Source organism: Oxyura jamaicensis, chromosome 4 (assembly GCF_011077185.1).
Source record: "Oxyura jamaicensis isolate SHBP4307 breed ruddy duck chromosome 4, BPBGC_Ojam_1.0, whole genome shotgun sequence".
Taxonomy (NCBI): domain Eukaryota; kingdom Metazoa; phylum Chordata; class Aves; order Anseriformes; family Anatidae; genus Oxyura; species Oxyura jamaicensis.
In genome coordinates this window covers 13,852,568-13,878,488 of record NC_048896.1, presented here as the reverse complement: position 1 = coordinate 13,878,488, position 25,921 = coordinate 13,852,568, and the positions used below count along the sequence as shown (strand labels likewise).

The following is a 25,921-nucleotide window of genomic DNA, read 5'->3' as shown; positions in this document are numbered from 1 at the left end:
AGCACAGGGATACAGCTCCGCAGCTATTTCAGCCCTACGTGCCTGTTGGGAAGGGGTGCAGGATTTGCATCTATTACAACCATTTTGTACTAATCTGCAGGGAATATTAGAGACAAATTGTCTGACATTTAGGTTTAGAAGTAGTTTCCTAAATACCCTCAGTGTATTACCGCTAATGCTTTGATGCTAATTTGGTGCGTTGTTAATATCCCTGCTTTTCCCGGGGATAATGGAGAAATGCTGTACTTCAGAGACTCGAGGCTGGCTTCTGCTGTTCAGCTGGCATAAATCCTCAGTTGTTGTACTTTTGTGTGGTTAATTCAGATACATATGTGAAGCGGAGAGCAGTTTGATACTTGCACAGATTCTTCTTTGGCTGTAATTGGCTTGGAAAGGTAAAGTCCAATTCTGGGAAAGGTAAAACTGAATTCTGGCTCCCAATCCATGTTTTTCACATCCATTTGGATCCGTTGGATTGGCATGAACGTGTCAGAAGGCAACGTTTGGCACTTCCAGTATTTTCTTGTATTTCTATGAACTATTTATTGCTTATGATGATTTCAGTGGTTGTTTCATCAACATTATGTATATTTGAAGGACAAAATAACACTGTATGGGAAAAAAAAACTGAACTGATGTTAGACTACCTTGTGGTTACATTTGTAGTAGCACTGCTTTAGATAAATATTGTGTTTCTTTTAATAAAAAAGGTAGTAAAGAAGAAACACCCTGGTAAGTACTGGTTTACACATCTTCAGTGGCATTCATACAGTGGCAGTAACTATTATGGCAGAAAAATGACTCAAGTCTTCTTGGACCAGTAAAACTGTCCCTGAAAACGGTGATGATTTTGTGGGGGTGTTCAGGATGTTCATCTTCAGCACTTCTCTGGGACTCAGCTGTCACTAACAAATGTGAGCGTCGCTTTAACCACCACAGGCATGCAGCTGTGCTGGGCTTGGCTTACGGATCTCCTGTCTGGCATTTGGGGTTGCTGCCTTTGGCTTGTGCCAGAGAGACAGGCATGAGTTTATTTCTGCAAAAATGAAATCCACCTTGGGGGACAAGGTGAGAAAAGACGGTCGTACTGGAAAAGGGGGAAAAGGGGGTGGGGGGGGGGGGGGGGGGGGAATATGGCTGTTGATGAGAGCAACGTTTTCTTACTCTGCTGGAGTTTTGCTGACCTTGGTTTGGACTCTGTGCTCTTTTGAAGTGAGGACAGTACTCTTCTGTCTCCCAGGAGCGTTATGACAATGAAATCGAGTGGTATCAGAGAAGCGTTCTGATACGAGCACGGAGTACAGATAGGGAAGAGTCACAGAATATCCCAAGTTGGAAGGGGCCCATGAGGATCAGAGAGCCCAGCTCCAGGCTCCACACAGCACCACCCCAAAACCAGGCCCTATCTCTGAGCATTGTCCAAACGTCCCTGAACTCAGGTAGGCTGGGTATCGTCACCACTGCCCTGGGGAAGTGGCCTGGCTTCGGCCAGGACTTTCCCTGGGGCCCTTACCTTCAGGATTTTGAGCCTGGCTGCAATCCCAGAGACAACCGACTGCGCAGTCCTCAGCCATACGCCGTTGTGCATTGAATGTCAGGCAACATTAGCGTTCCCAAAGAGAACCACGGGGCAAAGTTTGCGCTGTCTTCTGGGCTTGTTAGAAACACTGTCACTGGAAGGGATTCATGTTCTGCCATTTTACATTGTGTCCACAACATTTGTCATGTGAATGAGTTATTAGGCTGTGAATGCCTCATATATTCTGTAAATTACAGGGTAGAAACATTCAGCAGTACTATTTTGACCTTTTCAGCATTCTGTGATTTGCTGGGCATGCCATTTCCCATCTCTTGTTTATGGCTTCACTAAAACATAGGGACGGAGCCGAGTGGGCAAACAGTCAAAACATCCAGGGCTGCCAAAGGTCAGGGTCGTGCATCACAATGCCGCTGTTCAGCGGGCACCGACCATTAAAATCTGGAGTAACCATTCTCATGATTTCTTTCTTCAGCGAAGAATAATGGAAAATTGTACTTGGTAATCTGTTCCAAAGGCAACAGCGCAGAAAATGAAGAGTGATGGCAGAATTTTTATTTCACAAGATTTCAGAATTTTAGTGTCGTCATCTTGGAGGCCACGGAAATCTAAGCTGTTGTAGTCCTTCAAAACCAAGGAGGAGAGATTCCACCTACCAAATCTTTGCTGCATTTAATCCACTTGATAACTTCTCTTAACTTCATCCTGATACACTTGCATTTGTTTCTATTGTACAGAAACAAATAGCTCATTTTAGGAAATTGAACTTTGACTGTTAAAACCAGGCTGATTTACTGCTCTTATGGGAGACGTTGCCGTCCAATGAAGTCAAAACGAAAAAGGTTTGAAGCAAAATTTCTCTAGAAATAGAGAGATACTTTTACAAACTGCTGAAGACATATGGTACGTGACTTCTCCATGCCCATAATCAGATGGAAAGTAAAACTGTATGAAGTAGTAATCTGTGGAAAAGTGCTTGAGGCCCGCTGTTTTCTACTGCGCGTTTTTAGTTTAGCAAACCAGTTCTGCAGTAAATGACTGTACCTTTCTCATGCTGAGTGTGTTTTTGTCATCTGCTTATTCTCTGGGAGGCTTATTAATTTTACCATGCTTGGCCCTAGTCCCATGAACAAATTAATATGATTAGTCATGAAAACATCCCGTGAGGTTTCTCTGCTTACTCAGGTGTGGAGTTACCCCGGCTCAGAGGAGCGTACAATTAAGTGCATAACTCTTGGAGCAACGCTTTATGTTTCTCAAATACAGATCTTTCTGATAGACTTGTATGCTGTATTAATTAAAAGGCATAAGTAAAATTAATTTTATATCTAGCAGAGTCTTAAATCTAAATGATCTGTGTACAGCACTGCTAGACGCTCAGTCCTGAAGCTGCATGCTTTGCTGCTCAGATGTTACATAATCCGTTGCAAACTCAGAGCGTTTTCCACATTTCCCTGATCAAACTGGGTGGTTTGAGGTCAGAATATTAATACTTGGTCTGCAGGTTTTTTTTTCTTTTTCTAAAAAGCATTAAGTGTGCTGTTCTACCACGAGTGAGCGGAGTAAATAATTAATAGCAAATAATGTATTTCATGAATTTTGCTCCTTTATGTGAAGGGAAAGATTGTCCATGTGGATCTTCCCTCCGAAGCCATTCAGATAAGTTCTGGAAATGCTTTTGGACTTGATGAACTCTTAAATAGTTTTTGCTAAGTCCTCAGCATGGGGGATTTGCAAAGTAAAACCGCTTTGATTGGGCAGGCTGAAATGAAGCTGTTTTCCTGATTACATTACTGTTAACTTTTCAAAAATAGTTTCCTGTTCTGCAGGGATGGATTTAAAATCAAATTTATAGAAAATATTCTGCAGTCTATCGTTCAAATCATTGATACTAATAAACGATCCAGGCAGAAAAGTGCTCTGCTGGAGCATTTGAGCCTTTGCCCTGGTAAAGTGAATGCATGAAGAAGAGTAAGCAGAGGGTTTCATTGTAAGCATGGTGGATATTTGTGGTTAACTTTATCTGAATTCATCTGCCTTTCATGCTTCACTCAGTTTGAAAACTAAGTTCTGGAGGCTGCCCTGTTTGCATTAGGAAATCAGCTTTACTGAAGATCACTGCCGAGGCACTTCTGTTTAGGATTGCAATTTGGCTTTCGTAAATATCATCTGGCAGAACAAGCGCTGTGTAGATACCAAATAGTTGTTTGCCCCATGGGCTCCTGCTTCTGAGAGGGGGTCTGTTACATTTTTGGCAGCCATTCAGATGCCACAGGCAAGTATGCTGCTGTTTCAGAACTTCAGACCCCAGCCTATCGTGACCCAGCACATCCTTTTAACATCCTCTTACAGCCTGACCTGTCTCTTCTGAAACACTTAACTCAAAAGACTTTGAAACTTGTGGTTTCGAACACTAAAATTGTCAGCAAGCATTTGGGGATTACAAGCCATGCTTTTGCCTGTAAAAAAAAAAATAAGTAGGAAATCCACAGACAAATTACAGTGTGTAGCATATAATAACAGGCACGGTAGTCTTGGATTATTTTAGAACAGCTTTTTTAAAAGAGAGACCAAACAGTTCCCTGGGAATTTGCAAGCATCTTTTCTGTGCCGGTTTTCTTCCGGGTCCTTTGTTCATGCCTGTCTTCTATAATACTGTGTGCCAACTCAGGTGTTTTCCAGTGTGTTTGCAAACCCTATCTTGCAATGTATTTGGAGACATTCAGGTTCTATCTTTACTGTGTGATGTTTCCTGTCCTCTGTAAGCAACTTGTAAGTACAGGTAGGTAACGTTCTTGATTCCTGTAACGTCTCTTCTGTGGCTGTTTGCCTTACGGTGTCAAGCACTAAAATCCCCTTCAGTTTCTGCTCATCTAGTATTAAAGCCAACATTAAAATTACAAAAATCTCACGACTGAGGAAGCTTTGGGGAATTTCTCTGGCAATTAGTAGCTTTAAATGGAGATACTGTGCTCCAACTTCAACATCTCAAAAGTGCATTCATTTAAATATGTAGGGAGCCCAGTTACTAGTAGGGTGGCACATGATGATTTCTGGCACAAGGATTCAGGTGATGGATGGGAGGAGCCGAGGTTCTGAATTATGACTGGGGGTGCTAAAACAGCAGATGCCCAGGCTCAGACTAGCTCACGGTGCTCTGTTATGAGACAAGCCAAAGGTGCTTAGCCACTTAGGTCTAGACAAGGTGTTTTTGATTGCAGGAACAAGCAACCACTGTGGCATGTCTTTAAAATAAATTATTTTAAAAAGTCAATAATAAATTCCAAAATGAAGACTTTTAGACTAACATATTTGGGGGTAGAAGCAGGTCTGGAAGAGGGGATGACATCTTGTCATGAAATATTCAAGAATATTTTCATTTTGACTCAGAGTGCGAAACATTGTCAAAAGTGTAATTTAAGCTCAGACTTTGTTTAACCCAATTATCTGTGGCCAATGTCATCAGACTGGTGCAAGCTTTAAGCAGACCTAGGACTCAAGTACTTGGTTATAAATGAGAGTGATCTCTCCTGTACGAGACTAAGCCTAGTCTCAGTAACAAATGGAGTGTTCCTGCTCTGACACTAAGCTTCAGTCTCTGAAGCTCTTTGTGTTCACACTTCTGGTGGCATGACTAAGGTATATTTGGTCTAGATCTTTGGGAATTCTGGAAATGTTTTTTTCTTTCTATAATGGAAGCCAGAGAAAGCTTTTTAAATAGTTTTTTTTTTAAAACCAGACAATAATAAATGATTATGAGATCAAAACAGAACAGCTGGCATGAGTAAAAACTTGTATTTCCTTGCTATAACCCTGATTGAAATCACCAGTTTTCAAAGCTGATGCTGACTCTGTTAAATCTAATTTAGTTCCTGCAGAAACGTAACTGGGAAGCAAACGAACATGATCTCTCAGCAGAATGCCACATCTGCAGTGCCAGGCACATGCGTCCCCACAAACACCTGTTTTAATAAGCAGACAGTTTGCTAATGCTCAGTTATGCCCACAAATAGCATCTGTTTCTGGCCAGTTGTCTACCTGAATAAAGCAGCCTTCTTAATCAGTTAATCAGTGAAAGCCTCTGTTGCATAACTGGTCTGACTCATTTTTATCTGGAGATGGGAATTACCCACTCCGCTCCCTACCCTTACTATCCTTCTTGATGGGATTGGTAGAAAACAGTCTGCTGGAACACAGATCCCCCCTCCTTTCCAGGCATGTAGAGCAGTCAGAGCTTTGGGATATGTGAGTAGTAAAAGTAAATGCAGCTTTAGAGCTGGGTGTTATTAAAATACAACTTAGGCTGAATGATAAGGAATGATGGATCAGTGCAGCTCCGAGGGCATTCCCGCAGTGAGTATCACTTGAACATTGGCTCAATATTAGCAACCCAGAAAGGTGCCCAAACTTTTTTAGGGGGTTTGAGCACTGGTGAGGTGCTTTAGAGGAGTTTCCTTAACAGCAACACCTTCCTTACACCTGGCAGTCAAAACCGCCTGTCAGCTAAAAGGAGCCCAGGCAGCTGATCCATGCACACCTTGCATCACACAGTGCCAGCGCCCTAAAGCGGGCCCCCCACTGTCTGTCTGTGGGGCTTGATAGGAGCCTGGAGTAGAGGCAACAGGAAGGACTTAGTGCACTCAGTTCTTCCCTAGAAAAGTCTTGTATCTTTAGTCTGAAACTTCAGATCCAGTAAGAAACTTTGTCCGTGGCTGTGCATACAGCCTTCCAGCGCTAGTAAAGGGGCAAATAAAACTACTATATTATGGAGCCTCTGAGTAATGTCCTGCCTTGGAAGAAAACAGCCTAGTGGGAGTTGTAGTGGTGAGGAGGGGGTCCTTTTTGGTTTTCTTTCTATGCTCCCTTACTAGTTAGTAGGGCTGCACTTGAACTGGATTCAATTATTAAAGTATTTTATTGCTTTTCTTGCTAAGCATTCCTGTTAGGGTTACAGCCATTGTATTTAGACATAAGAAACTTTTGACCTCTGCCTACGCTTGTAATAATAAGTAATGTATTGCTTATTTATTACAAGTACTATTAAATTGATTATACAAATAAGTGGGTGGAAGTGAGAACAGCAAGTCAAAGCAGTAAGACAGTGAGATGCAGGCATTTTTAATTTTTTGGGAGTGGTAAAGCAGCTGGCCCTCTACTGACTGCAGTACCATGAAATGGCACAATATAGCCAGGGAGAAGCACATCCCTAACCTGCAGAAAGTGAAACTGTCACTTAAACCTTGCAGCAGAACTTTAAGTCAACCTGTGCTGCCTCTCACTAAGTTCCAAATCCCAAATCTTTCGTCTTCCCTGTTAGTTCTGTCCAGCAAATGGTGTGTAGTGTGAGGTCAGTGGAAGCCAGCCCGAACTGCTTGGGATTTGATTTATGGTCTACAGCAATTGACCTGCACAAATCACTGGGAAAGCAACGTGGTTCTGTGGCCTCTGGTTGAAAAATAGGATATTCACTACTTATTCATTCTTGCGTTACATCTTCAAAAATAAATATTCATGCAGTTCAAACTCTGCGTAGTGGGTGAGGAAGCAACCCTTAAGTCTCATCTGAGCAAGCAGCAGTCAGTGTTTGCTTTGAGTCCATAATGCACCCTGACAAGGGAGGTCACTGGCAGGCAAAATAAAATTAATATTGAATAAAAACTGAAACTCTGGGACAAATTTGCAATGTTCTATTTTTATTTTGGAGACATCTGAGCTCACTGGGATTTTCTGAATGCCTCTCGCCAAAGCTGCATACTAAGTACCCGGAAAGAAAGTGCCACAGCACAGAAGGGATCTGGCTACTCCTTGTGTGCAGAGCGGAGATTTTTTCATTTCATCCATCATTCACAGCCTGCTGCAGTGCTTCCAGAACTTACCGAACGTATCTAACGTAGGGTGGAACAAGACTGGTTGCAACATGCTCTGCTGTCACTCTGCCTCCGAACTGAATGCTGTCAGTCTGTTTGTAATTGCTGTTTTTAGTAGCATCATTAATCCTACAGAATGTTGTGTGGCTCTTTACAGTGCTCCTTAGGATTTGCAGAGTTTTCAGAAGTCGTGAACTGGAGCTCTATGAATCACAAGACTGACTTAACAATCAGACTCGAGAGTTTTGCTTTTTTGTTTCTTGCAACTGTAGGTCTCAGCCACTTTTAAACTTCCTCCCATAAGTACATCATTAGAACTGCACTTCAAAAATAAAACCCTGCTTCTCCATATCCCACGCTATATTGTGTAGTGTCTGCACTAACGGATTAATGGATCTTTGGCTTTCCAGATCATCCACTTCTCACCATCTGCACAACAGAAGATGTACAGAGTAGCAGTAGAAAAATGGAGCTGGGAGTTGCTGGCTTAGTACAGGCTGACCAGCCCCGGGGGCTAGGGTGGATGAGCTGATCTCTGTGTACCCTTCCTGACTCAATATCCATTGTGCTATAATGTGAGAAGCTAGAGGTTTTAAAAAGAGCAAGACTCCTGGTAAAATCCAGAGAGATGAATTTGGCAGTGTACATCATCTTTTCTTTCTATATTTCCATTAATTGCAGCTAATGTAAATTCCATAATCAAATTATTAAAATGGCTTTCATTTGTCTGCTTCTTAACTGATCTTTGCTGTTAGCGTGCGTGCATGGAGAGAGATAATTGCCTGTAGCCCTCTGAATTACCGAAGCTTTTGTGATTTCTATCAGTAGGCAGGTCCTCAAATGTTTATGGTACTTAAGGAACATGGTGAAATCGTGAAACATGTAGGTATGGCTGGAAATTTCTGACCTTTGAGTCAGCTGAATTTGGGTGACTTGACATTTGTTTTGTTAGTGAGCCAGACTGGAGGTAGCACCGAGTTGAGCTGCTGGCATCGTAGGGCTTGGCTCTGGGACTTGGCTTTGGGCTTCAAACCTTTCTGAGTCAGACATGTGGGGTTTCCAAAGCAGCTGTTACATCCATGAGAGGCACGTAGAGCAAACAGAAGAAAACTGCTGTTCAGTGGCCTAAAGGAGAAAGGTGGGCTTGTGGTCGAGCAGGGTGAGCTGGCATGTGGTTGGGTTCATTGGTTTAGATGTTCGTATTTGTTGTTTGAGCCTGATGAACGCTGTTGGCATTGTGAAGCTTTTCACTGCAACAGACTGAAGGCCTGCTACCCCTTTACCTTACCGTCCCCGTGATACTCAGGCTGTTCAACTCAGCCTGCATCTGGCCTGATTTTCAGAGCTCCTGCTTCACAAAGTGTTTCTCTGTCACGCTGCAAGAGGGCAGGGGAGGGGCAGCTCCTAGAGGCAGAAGGAGCTCACCCAAGCAAGCTTCTCTTTCGGTCGTCTTTGGACATGGCCTTTTTCCTGCTTTCCTTGCCACTTTCTGAGAAGGCACCAAGTTGTAGGCACTGCTCGGCCCCGACCAAGTGCCTAACTCACTGCAGTCACCAGGTGCACACCGGTCGCCTTTTGTCTTCTGTAGATCAAGTTGGTGCTACAGACAACGAGGTAATTATCTTCTCATCCCAGGACTTCCAAAGAGTCACTTCAAGGCCATGCTCGGGAGCGATCTGGCAGCCATGGCAGGTGCTTACAACTGAGTTAACTCTACCAGTTTTTGTAGTCAGCTCTGTCAGCAGGTGCCCAGCATTTGGATCATCTAAATTACTGACAGAGGATGAATAGCAGTTCAATTGGTGGTTAAGTTTAGGAGAGAATCCAGAAATTGAGATTTCTTGGGGTGGGAGGGGAAAAACGAGGACTACAATCTTTCTGCTTTAGCACAAATCTCTGTCCTTCACCTCTTCTTGGGGAAGAGAGTGATTGGCAACTCTAAAAGGATAACTTTGTGGCACCTGCGTCTCTTTGGAGCGATCCTTCTTTGAGTCCGACTAACGCCTTGTGCTACATCAAGGTGGGTTTTCAAAGTCATCACTCCTTGCAGATATTGCACTCTCCTGTGAGGACAGCGTCTGTAAAAACACAAAGCTGCAGGTGCCCTTTGCAGCACGCGCAGCGAGGAGGTTAGTTAGTTCAGGAGGAATTATATGGCAACTTCATTTCTGTGCTCACGGTTCCCGTGCCTTGTGAGATGGAAGTCAAACGTAAAGAACCATTTTCCAAAAAAGAAAGCAAACAATGATTTAGCAAATCCATACCCCGCAATTCAGCATTCAGGCTGTGGACAATGGCAGCATTATGTCACTGTCTTACCAGTGAATGTTGCCTCTAAATTTGTACGTTCTGAGGATGGGAAGTGAAGCAGCTTTTTCTGATAAAAGAAAGGCTGGTTGTCTTTGATATCATAGATAAATGCTTGGATAGTTACTTTTTAATTGCTTTATTGCCAGAAGTTTTCAATGAAGCCATAAAAGAGGAAAAAAATGATCAGCCTAATTGCCTCAAGATGGATATGTAATGCATAAATCTCTTGTTTAATGGGTCTAGTAATAGACCACCTGTTTCAGTTGCCTTTTCCCATTCAGAATATGAATGAATGCTTCTCTCAGATGTTCACAAAGAGAAAAGACAATTGCACCATCAAAAACTCCGTGATTTTTCTTTTACTTTTTTCTTTGAGGTTTATTAGTTCTTGTTCTGCGTATCAGCCGATCTCAGTACATTTAATTTCAGGAAAGCAAAACCGTTTGGGATGATGCATGAAGTGCCATGTATTTCTGTTGTCCCGTGGTGTTTTAAAGTGAGATGAGAGGAGCTACCACAAAAAAGACATATGAACATTAATAAACGTTGACCGGGTCCCAGAGTATGATGTGGTCCCTGGTCTGGATTTTTTTTTTTAATCTCTGTGGCTCACCGCGCCTTCTGGTATCACCACTTTTCCTTGTGAAAACAGATTCAGGGGCCTCTTGACAAAGCTCAGCCCCACAGCGGTAGACATTTGAGACTCAAGGGCTGCTTGTATCTGGAGACTTCACAAGCCCCAGCTCAAGGTGAGTGAATCGAGCAGTCTAGCAGGCATTAAAATAGCAGCAAACAAGGAGGGTGGAAAGGGAACAAATGAGCACTTATTTAGCAAAAATCAAGAAGTCAAGAAGAAAATCAATCAAACCACCAAAGGATGTAAGCGCTTTTTTTAAGTGTCTTTACACACCCATGCGAGGAACCTGGCAACAAGAAAGGGAACGCTGATTTACGGACATGAAGTCAGCCTAGTCAATAGAGCAGAGGTCTGGTGGGAACGATCTGCACGATGGGAATGTTAAAATCTATGTTTATCACCTGTTTAAGAGCGGGTGAGGGGAAGAGGAGCAGCCTGTCAGAAGTGGTGTTTGTTGCTTCTGAGAACCTGGAAGCAGTTTCTGAAGACTGGCTCTGTACGGAGCGGTGCCAGTGCTGCTAAAGGACGGGATGGGGAAGGTGTCCCCACAGACCCTGGTTTTGCAGTGGGGAGCAGGAGGACCCATTGCAAAGCCTTCCACTGTGAGTTGTGGGCTGGGGGAGCTGTTCCACTGTGAATTTCATTCTTGTCACAGCAAGCTGGAAATCATGCTTCGTCAGCAATAAAACACCCCCCAAGTACTACATCCTTATCAGGGGATTTGTGTTAGCTTCATCCTGACAGGCAAAGAGGGGTAGGCCAGAGAAGTTGGTCAGTTGAGTTTAAGTAGACAGAGAAGGCCTGTGATTTGGTAATCTTGTTTCCATGTGTGTATAAAGCCCAGGCTGGTGAAAAAGCCTCGTAAGCATGAGAAATACGGTATGATACTGGCTTTATTTGTCACCGATGCTGTCGTGACATTATGGTACAATATGTCGTGGTCTCTGCCGCCGTACCCAGCCCTTCCCTCCCTGCTCTGCCTCCATGCCTGTTTCCTTCTCTGGGACCAGGGTGAATTCTCCAAACCTCTTCTGTCAGTGCAGAGGAGAAAACTCTGCCCTGTGCTCCCCGCTTTCTTCCCTGTGCTCCTTCCTCAGTTCTGGCTCTCTGCACTTCGAGGAAGCTGCATGTCTGGTGAGCAATGAGGGGAGACCCATAAGCAAGGCTAAAGAACAGGGAGGAGTAAAAAGCCTAGGAAACCTGTCTTCAGGCTTCAACACCGTGCCAAACAGCTTAGACTGTGAATTGCACAGAGAGGGAATTGAAATTTGTTGATGGAGGGCTCTTGTATCTATTAAGCTGAAGTGTATAACAAGATCTGATTACGGCATGTTGATGCCAGATGAGTGTACGCTAGACTTAGAGCCCATGCTTTTACCAGGGAAGGTAATACAAAAGCCCAGCAGTTCGTCATCCTGTGGCTCTCCATCAGTGTTGATTCTAAAATCAAGAATTGGGCTTTGCCCTGTTTGAGAGCTGCTGCAGGCAGATCTCAGCCCATGGCTGGTGATGAGGAACTCAGATGGGAGATCACGGGGCCCTTCTGCCGCTGCTTCCTGCACAGAAGTGGTAAGCTCTTGAGCCTGTAGTAAGTGACCTGATCTTCAGGATCCTCATCTTGGAGCATCCATGGCCCTTTTAAAGTCAACAGGATCTGCAAGAGGTCAGCCCCTTTGGCTGTTGGGACTCATACATGCAGTGAAATTCCTGCTCTGAAATTGTTACTTGTGCTGGAATGCCCCATCATTTACAAGTACACCATGCTTACGTGAAGAGTACGTGAGAGAAAATAACTTTATTCAGTCTAAAAGTTCCTGTTTTTCTTAGCTGGTCAAACCAAAGTATGTTGGAGATGCAGGCCCCAGAGGCCGAGTAATTGTCTTACTCTGAACAAACCAGGGCCCATTTACCACGGGCTTCACCCCTAAAACACTCCTAGACTTCCAGTTCTGTTCGCTGCAAGCTCACTTCTAGTAGATGGAAATCTGAGATGCACCTGTGGAAAAGGTGTTAGCTAATGAGTATTTTTTTATTGAACAGTTATACCACCACTCCTTGGCATATAGCTCTGCTAACATAAAGGTGTCTTCTACTCCAAGGTACTTTCTTGTTCTTAGCATTGACTGTCTGTGCCTGTATGTGAAGATTCTGAGGTAATGTATGGTTTTAATAACCCCTTTTGATGGTCTGAGTTTACAGAAAACAAATATCAGATTATGCCTGCTTTTTATGTGCCAACTCTATTTCTGTTTTTATTTCTCTATAAATAAAGAGCCAAGCTCTACTTACATATGTCTAAATGCTTGCAAAGAGGGATTTGATTCCAGAAGTTGTTGTTGTAATGCAGTTAGGTCTGATTTTCTGCTAGCAAATTCCATTTTGAATCATTTTAATGTAGGAAAGGAAAATAGATCGTGAAAGTTAGCTGCTTCTAGTGTTCGGAATAACCAGCTTTTCTTTCCCTTAGTTCTCTATTTTATGAAGGAAGGAGTCTAAAAATTTGTTGGAGCTCTTTTCAAAGAAAGAGAGGTGCACGGTGTGTTCTGCCTCTTACAAGAAAGAAGTAATATATAAATCCTGTGGTTTGCCTAGGAGCGTATAAAGCCTTATCCTGTTTAGTAAATCTGGTCTGTGTTACCTGAAAGATGAGTTCATAAATAGCTGTACCAGGACTGGATGTGTTCACCGCATCTGAAGGCTTTACTGTAGTTTATGACTTCAGGTACCCTGATAAAATCAAAGCATGCTCAGAGATTTTTACCTGCCTTTTTTTTTTTTTTTTCTCTCATTTAGTTCCTTAACTTTTGGTTGTCTCGTTTTAGGTTATAGCTTTTTTTAACGTATGGTAACAACTCTTTTCCATGCCTCTGGAGGAGCTATGCTTTTCACTCATTTTTCAGAACTAAAGAGCCGAAGTCTTCAAAGGTATGGCAAGCTCGCTGGGAAATCATTCAATCTGGACCTGGTATTTTATCCAAGGCTATTAGTGATTCAATTTAATCGGCTTCTACCAATTCCCAACATTCTCATCCCTTGGATAAAGTGATGCAAACTTCAGCAAAGCCATTGCCTTATTCAAACAACTTGTCCCTTTGCCTGCAATGTGCCGTCACTGGGTGTTCAGACAAAAGGGATAATTCATTATGAGCAAGTTGTCATTTATAGGATTATTAAATTAGAACAATTATGCTGTTATATAGACCCAGAACATCCTACATCCGTTGCTGTCATGGCCATGTATTGTATGATTTAATGGAGTTCTCCCAGCCCAAGAAAGGAAGAATCAGTGGTGAGGAATTACAGCCTAATAATTATGTACAATCAAATGTTTAACAGTCTTCAGGAAGGATTTCATCTGAACGTAACCTGCAGCTCCAACCATAAAGACAAAGGCTAGTCAGCCACATGTGTGTTCTTCAGGGACCTTCATACCTATGGCTCTGCTTACTTCTTTTAGGGCCTCTCTCTTTTTATCTATATTAATTATCGACATTTCCCTGGGCAATACATAGGCTTTGATGTGCATGAAGAATTGCTAATGCTAAGTGTTAAAAAATCTAAATGTCTCAAAATCATAATGTTTTAAAAATTACGAAAATGATGGATGGGGGGATTTTCCACAGACTTTAAGATTTTTTTTTGCACAAGGTCTCTTTGGTATAATTCACCTATTCTAAGATGAATGGCCTGTGAAAGGTAGTGAAACGAGGTTGTTCTAAGAGCAGGGGAGAAAGAAGGACAGAGGTATCAGGAGATAGAATATGAACGGGACCGGGAGCTGGAGGGTAGGAAGGAAAAAGCCATTTGGGGGAAAAAAGGCAGAATGACAGGAAGAGAGAAGTAGTCATCTGTCAGTAAGAAGAAAAGCAAAATGAAAAGGTCTTGGTGGAGAGGAGAGATGTTGGAGGTTTTTTTGTTGTTTGGCTTTTTTTAATAGAGTTAAGAAACATCTTTACATAGCATCCAGTCTCAAGAGAGCTGTCCTAAAAAAGAGGAGATAGACAAACAGGATACTTCACTTCTCCTGGCAGTTTACTCAGATGTATATATTTCATTAAGGTCTGAATAATTTTCCACAACTACATTTGAACGCTGGCATCCATGCTTGACACTCCCCAAAACCTGGCAGGATTGCTTTGGAACTCACAGCAGACCCTGGCTCTTTTTGTATTAGTATCTATTGGCAAATACGTGTGGCTGTTTAAATTAGAGCATCGTGGGTGTGTGCAGAGGGATGGGCCCACACGTGTGCATCTTGAGGAACGCACAAAGCTGTGCCACAAACAGGGCAGCGAGAGTTTGCGTGGCTGTTCTGCACCTCTCTCTGTAACGAGTGTGGATTCTCTCTCCGGTTCTTTGCCTTGAACCATACAGCATTATAGTTATCGTTGATTATTGCCTGTGAAGTTGAGCATATGGTCCTGAAAGGGTTCTAAATGATTTTGTTTTCTATTTTATTGTTACCCATCTGATGCATACAACCAGGCAGCATAAGGCACTTAATTCTTTTCCCCAGCCCCTTGTGCACAATATTAAAACAATTCAAAGCAGTGCATATTTCAGCTGTCCTTTAGAGATGAATTATTGCTGTTTCTTCTTCATGCAGAGGCTTGGAAACAGATTTCTGCATAAATATGATATTTTGCTTGCAAGTAAGGTTTTAAAACCACAGTTAGATGAGATTTAAATCTAAATTATTCTCCATTTGTTTAAATCTGAGATGAATCTTTAATTAGGATATCAACAGTAAATCTGAAGTGAGGGAGGGAGATACTATGCAACTGTTAACTGTTTCAGAAGCATCTCTTACGCAGGATTAGTCACGATTCAGAGTGAGAAACACCTTACTGAGAGGAGGCACCCTCAACCCTGAAAACATTTTTGTATAAGAGTTCATGGCATGCTCTGAGCTGTGTCCTCACCTTTTCGTTTACGCTGAGAATTCAGTGTTAAAGGTGAGATACGTGGCTCCAGAGCAGTCAAGGCTAAAGCTGCTACTAATGGAAATAACATTTTACTCTGCTGTCCACGTGTAACTACGGACAGCTGAGCAACTGAATGCTGCTTTTGGGCAGATGGTAAGTCACGATACCTGGAGAGATCGTGCCTGATCACTGTCTCGCAGACATATTCCTGTAAGTACACTGTCCTGGAAAGTTTCACACCCACATACTGCGTTTCCACAGTGAGGTAGCCAACCTGTCCTGTATCTTTTTCCTTTCTCTCTAGTCAAATGCAGGTGGTGGTTAAGGAAACTGAACAGATAAATCACAAAAAATAACATCCTCTGTCCCTCTGCCCTCACAGGGAAAGTCACTGCAAAGCCATTTCGTTCTTGGGTACAGTACTGTGTTACCTGCATCTTTTCTTCACTGTAATCTCTTTTTCTCTGTCACTTATTCAAAATTCTGACTTTGAAACAGCTGCATAAATTTCTTTAAACATCTCCTGACTCAATAAAAAAGGGGAGGAAGAGATTAAACTGAACGCTCAAGCTTCGCTGCATCGTCTTGCTTACAAAAGTGTTCAGATAAACCATGAAATAAATCTTACTGTCCTGTCAGGTCATTTCAATAGCTGCAATATTATTTACAGCCTCATCTGTATAATCCTTGCTCCCAAGTAATGGGGAAGTTCCTCTTCCCCCCAGCCAGCTTGTGTGATCTTTAGAAGCGCAAAGTGCAAGTCTGTTACTTCACTTCAGATAACAGACGCAGGGACCGTGCAGGAGTGCGTGGTTTTCCTCAGATGATGGTAACGTTCAATGGGATGAGAGATTCTGGAGATGATTTGCTTCATTTCGTTTGTGTAGTAACAAAGCTGGAAGTGGGCTGCTGCTGCCTGAGTGTTTCTGGAAGAGGATTCTTAAACTGCCTTTGTGAACGTGACTGCACGGGGAAGGGAGGCCTGGCTCCTGCTCTGCTCGGAGCTGTGAGGTTTCAGAAGGCCAGGGAAGAGGTATTTCTTTGGTTGATTTTTGCTTTCTGGGTGGCTTATCTGAGAGGGGAGAGGTGATTCCAGAGCAGCTGATGGTCCAGAGGAGAGCATTCAGGAAAGGAGCAGAAGAGACTCCAAAGTCTGCTCTGCTCATTTGGGCCCTTCCATGGTGGTGCCTGCTAGCCCGGACTGGGGCTTTAACCAGGCCATAGCTTTGTTTCCCCCAGAATAGAAAGAAAAGGTCTTTTTGGTGTGTTATTCTTTGGGAATGGAGACTTGTAGGGATGCACACAGCAAGTAGGACCGAGAACCCTGCTCCTCCCATGGGCTCCCTCTCCCTCTCTGCAAGGCACGGACACAGAGCTGGGCAAGGACATCTCTCGGCTGCAAAGACAAGGGTTTTTAAAAGCGAATGTCTCGCTATAAAGATCCCCGTGGGAAACTATTGGCACGTGATCTGTGCCAAAGCGCATCAATATGCCGAACGAAAAGAGGAGAATTTGCAAAGATGATCACACTCTGCTCTCAATGGCCTCTCCTCGCGAGCGTGCTTTGAACAGCTCCTGGCGGCAAGAAGTGACATTGGCTTTATCGTACTGAAGGGCTCTAACTGCTTGTGAGACGTGGATTTCGAGACTTGGACTAATAGTCCTTAAATTAGGGGTACTGAATAGATTACCTGTACTTCTAAATATTGATTTCTGGTTTTTTAATCCCCCATTACGTAACTTGGCATCACTGAATTTAATATTACAGCACCACCAGGAAAATAGTTCCCTTTGGAAATAAGGCTTTGCTACAGGTAGTGGTTGGAAAAATAAATCTGTACTCTCCTTCTTCTGGCCTAGTGAGCCTGGTGCTTACTGCAGATACTCTCCTCCATGCCTAAGAAAAGTTGTTATAGGCTGCTGCATAAAAGGCTGCTTTTGTGTGAAAATGTAGGAGCCTTTGCTGCAAATACTTTGAAAATCAAATCTCCTCACATCTGTTTCGTACGGTTTAGAATTCCGTCAGGCAGCTTTTCTGCAGGTGTTTGCTGATCTTTTGCTTTAGTGTCGCTTGTCCCAGTTTGATTCTGTCTGAAAATTTTCCAATCTGATGTCATCCCATACATTGTGCGGCTGTCACAGCTCTGAGTGGCACAGATGCCATGGTGCCTAACCCTGTTATGCTCCATAAAGGCAGGAGCTAGAATCCCTCGGTATAATCTTTGCCACTAACTCTTTTCTAAACCCTTTACAGTTGTCATGTATGTTGCGTTCTGACAGATGAAAAAGATATCCCCTACCATCAGAATCTGGGGTAAACTGCATTTCTAAGTTATTTTTCTGGACAATAATGGGGAGGAGGCGTTGAACATGCGGAATTTTGCTTCTGTTTGCTGGGTTGGATAATACCCAGATTTATTAGGTTAAGGCTCAGGTTTTAGTTATTACTCTAATTCACGTTCTGTTTTTTTTTTTTTTTAATGGTGTAGTTGCTTACTTTTGCCATGTAATAAACCAGATCTGTTGCTGTTAATGTGGTAGAACCTAACAGCATTATGTTTACAGAGATGATGTACACACCAGAAATTGCAGCTAGGTTCAGCAGGCGGATGGGTGCAGCACATGTGGCTGCATGGAAGGGGCTGCTAATCCCGAGCCACTTCTGGTGCCACCAGGTGCCTCTCCTGCTCAGATGTGACGTGTTTCTCACCGGGCACCTCTCTACTTTTACAAGTCAGGCTGCTTGCTGAAGAAATGACAGCTACTTTGACATCAGCAGGGCTATTTGCAACCCTCAGGTTAGTGCGACGTGAGGCGGAATTAATCCTATAAATAAAAAGCTCTTCCGTTATTTCAAATCCAAGTGGAAACTGACTTTTCCCAGCTGCTACCCCTCATTTAATTTCTTCTCCCATTTACTTCACAGTGGCTGTTAATTACATAGTGCCTGTTCTCTTCCCTGGCATCTATTTTCCAGTGTTTTGCATGAAAGTGGTAAATAATATGGTGTGTGTGTCTCCTTGGAGATTTGGCATTTCAGAGAGCAGAGTTGAAAAGGGATTTGGTGATCATCCATGTTGTTTTAAATAGTTTATGACATTGGTAAAAACAGTTGTTACGCTGTCATGGAAAATCGCTGCAAGTTTCATGCAAGTGTGGAATTTGTAATAGTCCTCTGCAAACTCCTCAGAGTTGTTTTAAGGGAGGGAGCGCTTCTTTCATGGCTCGGATTATTTTCTTTTCTATGCTAAGTACACGTAAAGGAGTGGCATCGGTGGTGTCAGAGGTGGTGAGATGAGGCCACTGGAAAAAACAAGCTTCTGTTTGTCGGCTGCAGAACACCTGCAGCTCTGCAGTCATTGCAGGGTGGTGGCTTCCTTCGCTCAGATGCAGTTTTTATGCCCATAAGAAGATGGGGAAACTCTGGACCTACCTTCACAGCACTTCATCTGACTTAGGACATAACTGCTGTGCCCTCACTGCCGAGAACGGTGTGGCAGAGCTGAGAGCCCTGCCAGGGGCCTGGGCTCTGACCTTGCCGTGGTGCGGCCTGATCCCCAGATGAAGCAATTCCTTGGGGGAAGCGATGATGTCTTTCTCAAACTGTCTGCATCATCCGCGAAGTCTGACAAAGAGCACTTGGAAAAGGCACAAAAAGACTCTATGAATTTAGAAGCGCAGCCAACTCATGGGATAATTATTCCTGTGTCTTAGCTGCCGTATTTTATTAGCCCAGAGGAGCAAAGGAAGCTGACGAATGCTGAATGACTTTCAAAGAACCGACTGTATTAGCCATTAGCTCCTGACGGCATCGGTGTTCCAGCGAGCTGACGTGATAAGTAACAAAAAGTTTGGGCTGTAACGAGAAGAGACAAAGGCAAACTACTGATGTGTCACTTTGATCTCTTTTTAACAAGGTGCAAAATGCTCACAGATTTGACACGGCGTATCTTTAAGTATGTATGGTACTGTGAAATTTATGGAAGTCATCAGTACCAGGAGCCGAGAAAGCTGGAGATTTGTTCGATTTAATCCCGAAAGGGATTTTGATGTTTTAAGTATTTGAGAGCTGCGTTCAAATTGAGAGAGGCTAAATCCTGACCCTCCTTGTAATGAGGTGCTGGGAGAAGTACAGTCTGCCTCCACGCTGTGCCTCGCCACCGCCCCTGAGCACAGCCTGCGAGTTAAAGGAATCACACAGCCTACCCAAGAACTGCTCAAAACCATAAAAATTCTCCTAAATATATCTTTGTGTGGCTACAAGGAACTGCTTCTATTTAAATAGCCAGCACGTATGGTGCTCCTCTGGCCTCCATGAGCCAACCTCATAAATACTGCTGGTCTTTTGAAACCATGGCCGTGTCCACCACATTAAAATGCAGGTTCAAGATGATTAGAAATATTTATACACTACAGAAAAACGGCATCGTATTTCTTTGCATTCCTTGTGCTGAAGTCGATTTTTCTTCAACATTAAAGCGGTAATCTCTGAGGTATTTATTATTTCCAAAGAATTAACGATCATTTCGTCAGCTAACAGCCCAAGGCAAAGCAAAAGGGTTTAACGTTGTGCCAAGTGGTAGCTTCTTGTAGGAATGACTGCTCTCAAAGAATTAGTTATGCAAAAGGCTTTCACGATATGCCAGTCAGCTAAATGGTTTACAGCACTAATAGTCTGCTTGTTTTTCAGATCGTTTACCCTAGTGCTTTAGATGCAAGTTAGATTTACAAATCCAATCTGTGCTTATGGATGAACTGATAATTATCCGGCCAGTAAGTATGTGAGCTTACTCTCAATCCAAAAAGAAAAAAAGAGTTCTGTGGTTGATGCTGGAAGTGTGCCTGAGCACTGAGCCCTGTAGATAAATCAAACCTCTGGGTAGATTTCTGGAAAGTTGATCTAATTCAGGGTCCACTGAAATCAGTATTTCTGCTTCCATACAGAACAGTGGAAGTTCCTCTTCTGCTTCTCATGTGGGCAGTGCCAGGACAGTCACAGAAAATGGTGATGTGCTTTATTCTGACTGAACTTGAAAAGCTAAATCCCATGCTACAGGGGCACGTTATTTCCATAGATTGCTGCATCCCTGGCAATGCTACAGCTGAAGAATATCTTCAGGCCTTGAAAATTTAAGACAAAGACACTGCTCAGAAACACCGAGGCTGCCTGATACGGAGCCCTGAATTCTACTTGCAGAGCACTAACTCGGTCGACGTTCACGAGTGCAGAGTTAACATCGCTTACATCTTCCTTACCTGAAAGCTGCAAATGGAACATAGCCTGTGCTGTCAGGGGGCAGTCCAAAACATGGCATGCCCACCTCAGTCCTACTGCTTGGTGCATGCTAAAACCCAATTCTATATGACTCGTAGGGTGCAGGTTCAAATCTCGTTAATAGAAATGACAATCGCTTCACTAGATTTCCCTCCGGTTCTTTGTGTTTTTTGTTTGTTTGTTTGTTTGTTTGTTTGTTTTTTGTTGTTGTTCTGTTTTGTTTTGTTTTGTTTTTTCTCCTGGTATCTGCAACTTTGGTACAGACAGCTGCTGGAGAACTGATGTTAACAAGGCACTTCCACTGATGGCAGAGAAGGCATAGGTTCGTTGTTGTCCGACTTGTTGATGAACAACAAGGTTCGTTGTTGTCTGACTTAAATCCACATTTGGCATTAGCAAACCTGGACAAACTCATTCCCTTAACTTTGGTAAACCTCTTTGATCTATGAGGGCAGCTCGGGCGGTTTTATGGAGCGTGGTTCGTTTACTTGGTCTCGGCCTTGGGAAGCAGAGCGTGTCCGGGCGTGTTCAGCAGAGCAACGACTGCCCAGCCTGAACTGACAACGTGATGAGTATCCCCCCACCTCACCCCCCTGCCCCTGAGCAGGAACAAGAACTGGGCTTTTGTCTTTCAGATGACAACATGAAATCTTACTCTTGCTAGTTCTTTCCGACTACAACGTTTGCCATATGCTCTGTGGGTGTTCACCCTCGCTACGTGGTGCTGAGCAGTGGTAGTAGACTTGCTGCACTGTTAGCAGCTCGCGTATCGCTTTCTTACTAAGGTTATTGGACACTTGCCGCTATAAGACACTGTTTTCATTTGCCTTCATTTAATTTGGGTAAAATTTAACCTTTGAACTCAAATTTTTCATTCTGGGGGATGTGCTCCGGGCAAATAATTAATTTAAATCCAAGTGACTCAGATGTGGGAGCAAAGTAAAAGAAAATAATTGTTTGACTATTGCTTTGCAAACAGAAGCTTGCTAGTTTGGAGATGGAAGTTAACGTGGACTTCAGGGACGTACCATTTGGCATCCCCTAGAAAATCTGCCCAATTTGACCAAGGCATCAGCTTTCACAGGGCAGACGAACATCTGGACTCTCACAGGCTTCATGTTGTCTCATTCTTTGGGGCTTGCCTACATGGACAGACGCAGGTGGATCCAACCCCTCCGATCCAGCTGGGCAGCCAGAGGAGACGTGTAGGAGAGAACAGGTTTGAAGCTGTCTTTGCAGAACAGAACACTTCATCCTAGCATCTGAACTACAAAGAGGATTACAAAACAGGCAGTTCTAGCTGTGATTCATCTCACTGGTGGATCTGTTGTCTGGAGCCCAGGTAGTTCTTGGAAAGACTTGCTGCTCCCAGGTAAGGACCAACTTGGGAATGCTGCTTTCCTTGCCAGTATGAGTTTGCTGGGTCTCCCTAGCCTCTGGGATGTTTCTGTAGAACTCAAAGTAAGTGGAGCGTTCCCACTGGCCATGCAAGGAAAATTCTTGTGATGAGGAAATGAGCTAGGCTTCATAAAGGGAGAGAGAAATCGTTTTTAAAATAGCCTTAAAGTGGCAATGGGACAGAAGCCAAATACTGTTTAAAAGCTGGATTGAGGGCGAACAGCCTTGTACGTAGTTGAATAAATTCCACAGCTACACAGCAGCTGTTAATCCTGAGCTGGATTACGTGTCTTTTCAGAAGCACTCGGGTTGTGGCCACTGCTCAGGGTTGTGCTGTGAGCCCTCCACTGCGGGGATCGCAGCAGCACAGGCTGGGCTGGCTTAGAAACATCTCCCGGAGAGGGAAGGAGGCAGTCTGACAGGTCCATTTCCCCTTCCTGGTGAACACTGATCATTATTGTGGATCAGAGTTGCCCATAAACTTCAGGGTGATATTTGCTATGCATTTGTAATTCCTCCAGTTGCGGAGAAATGAGTCCCACAACAGGCACAGTACGATTCAGTGCTCTGTGTTTGAAGCTGTTCCCGTTAGTGCTACGGCAGGAGCTGATGTCTTCATCATGTTATTAATCGTAGATATTTCCTGCGTACAAATGCATCATGCAATTTAAATATCTAAGACTTCAATTAGAATCAGAGAAATTTTAAATGGCATTAGTCTTTCCTGGGAGTTTACCTTTTGAATGTTAGTTGTATCGCACGTCAGCAATTCGTTACTCATCTTTTCATTGTTTCCAAGTCAGGTAATGATCACCTTTGGCTTTTGTCTTTCTAGAATGGGTGTTTTTCATTTGAATGAAGATGAGGTGTCTTGGAAAGAGGGTTTATTATTGCAACAAACCATTATGCATTGATAGAGAGAGCTGTGCCTCGTTGTTGAAGGGAATAACAATAACAGCATGAAGCGTGGCAGCAAAAAGAAGGGGAATTAAAAAAGAAAATAGCTGTTGACATCCAGGAACTGACTGAGCTCATGTATCAGTAGTTAGCAATAGTACACTACTCGGCAGGAACTGGCTTTAGCTGATGATAGCAAAAGGAACAACAGGACTCGTGGAGTGGGAAAAAAAAACCAAGCAGGCTGTTATCAGGGGAGCTCACAGGCTGGGAGGGATGGGATTTCCAACACAAATCCCATCGCTGTAGAAGTGTGTATAGCCCCAGTTTTTCAATGGAAGCCAGAGTCTTCAGACTGCACAGGTGCTTTTTTGAAAATCTTGTAAGACATTCACACAGGGCGCAATAGCATCCTTCCTGCGAAGTGTAGCATGTTGGTCTCTGTTACCCTGTTATGACCTAGGTGGGACTTTTTCCCCCCAGATAAGGAGACCTCTTTTTCATTTTGCTTGTTGCAAGTTAATAATATTAACTTGAAAGGTCTTAACAGTTCTTAAAATTGTTCCATGTTCTTAGGCAAATAATACAAGCTGCATTTCACTAGCACTGGATGAATTTGTATTTATTAAACAGAGGGGAGGCGCTTTGACTTTTTTACTAATTTCTGCACAAAATTTCTGTTTATTGCAAGATACACTGTTAGTGCAACTTATAACGCAAATAGTGCACGCAACTGGAATGTATCGTACAGTTTTATTCCTGGTGTACACGTGCAAAGACAGCAGCTAACATAGCCTACTACTTTGGTAACTTAGTCAGAGGCTGTTAAAATCCTGAGGTCTTTCCATTGCCCTCGGTGGATTTTGGCCCTGGCCCCTTTGAATGGTAAAAGCCCTCTGTATGCTACTGCCTTGCACAGAATAGGCACCCCCTGCCCCATGCACCCCACATTTTTGAGGGTCACGGCCATTTTTTGCTACAAATAAACCCTGTGGAAGAGAGTCACAGTTTAATTCTGCTAGTAAGTTGGTTGGTTTTGACGTAGGTGTTGAAAAATTTGTATCAAATCTTTTCTTTTACTCCTCAGTAGACGTCTTCTAGCGATACTTAAGAGATACTTAAGATCTTTGTGCATGTGAACCTAGACTTGTATAGTGCTGACATCTCCTGTTGCCTGATCAGCTTCCAAAGAATAGCAACATAATGGAAAATGGATTTAGGAAATCTTGCTTTAATTAAATCTGCTAAGTGTCAAGTTTTGTTAGAGCAGTTTTGCGCTCTGGCTGTAAGTTTTGTCTTCTCTCTTATGGTAGAACTAACCATAACCTCGCAGAGAATGATACCTTCTATTTCTTTGTTAGCTCAGAGCTATTCACTCAGCACTTTCATTCTGCTCCTAATCAAACTAATTTGTTACCAAGATTCGTAAGCCTTCTCTTTGCAACCCGAGCACTGCTGTTCACCCACGGTCTCAGCCACGGTGTAAAACTCAGCAGAAAACGTGGTACAAAGCTGCTCCATGGCTGTGTGCACTGCCTCTGCTGCGGGAAAGCATCAGCCTTTCTGGAGGAAGACTTGCTATTTGTATTTTTGTATAAAAAAGGAAGATTCTGTACTAAAGCAGTATTCTTCATATTGAACTGCTCTGCAGCAGGTGGGACCCCTGAGCAGGACCGTGACACAAATGACTGTTGCAGTGCTTCTGGCTTCCCCAGATCCCCCCTTGGGACTGGGATGTTGGATTGCAGGGTGCAGCATGTACACGTGGATGGGGGCAGAATCTGCTGCCCTCTCTGTTTTACAGAAGAGAGGGAACATCGCCGTACGAGGTAGGGTTAGGCTGTGCATCTGGTTTTCCTGAGCTCCTACACCCTGGAATGAGGCTTCCCCTGCTCTTGGTCTTGCTGGGTGATGCTGCCTCCTCTGGGCGGGAGGAAGCTGGCTTTGAAAGTCTGCATTTAAAAATAGGCTCGGGGCGGGCCTGACACTGGTGACACCTAGCTCCTTTGTCCCCAGGCACTAACGCTGTGCAATGGGCAAAAATAAATAAATAATCGGAGTCTCCGAGCTATAAATGTACCCGGCAAATAGATCAGAGTTCAGTGTCCTATAATAGCGAGCCTTTTCGCTGACTAGCAGAAAGGCGGTGACTCAGCCGGGCTGTGTGCACGCACTGAAATAGACTTTTCAAGTTTGGAGACAAAGGCCTTTACATCCATTTATAAAATTGCCTTTAAAACGCTTGTGAATGAGTTAATCACCCGGGCATCTGATCAGACATGAACGACTTCACTATTTTTTATAGGATTAGGTCATCCCAAGAGAATCGTAAAATAAAATAGAATTCGATGTGTCATTTGGGGGTGACTAATAAATGAAACAGTGCAAATAGGGAAACGGTGCAAGTAGGATTTTTTTTAAGCCGATTTCACAATTCTCTGTCCTTCACCTGCCCCACCGGAGTCTACTTTTGATGAAGCTGATGGGAAAGGCTGCTCTTTGCAGTCCTCCAGTGTGGTTTTGTGCCCGCTATCATTGATTCCTGCTGCCAGTGACTCCAGTCCTGGCTTGATCATCCTTCCCCACTGCTCAGCCTCTGCACACCAGCTCCCCAAAGCACCCCATCCTCCTGCCACATGGGGGCTTCACTTTAGCCTTCATTGCCTAAATGTTTGTAACTTAATAAGCTTCTCCTGTAATAGGCTTTTGCTTATAAGCTCAGAGAGCAAGAGACGCAAAGGTCGTGTTTCTTCTGATGCCTACTCCTGCAGCTTCAGTTGTAAGTGGCACCTAATCACTATCAGCTAGCTGTCCGATGCAACCCTGGAAAAGGAAAAAGCATCTGAGGACAGCCGAGAATTAAAAAGAAAGTCCAAAATCTGTGGTAGCTGGTTCCTAATACAAGAAAAAGCTGCTCAGACTAAGTCAGGACAGCTCGGAGAAGGTAGCAGAGCATCCTTCACCTACTTAGTACAGAACCAAAGGCAAATGGCACCTCGCTTGTGGTTTTGGAAGACCTTCAAATATCCAGCCAGACTGATCCAGTGTCAGTCGTCCTTCTGGTTTGCATTTCGG

General features: G+C 43.5%; 1 protein-coding gene across 10 annotated transcripts in view; it reads left to right on the top strand.

Moving 5' to 3' along the window:
• IL1RAPL2 (interleukin 1 receptor accessory protein like 2) overlaps nucleotides 1-25,921 on the top strand; it is a 344,696-nt gene that overhangs the window by 252,524 nt on the left and 66,251 nt on the right. The gene's annotated exons all lie outside the window — the stretch shown is intronic.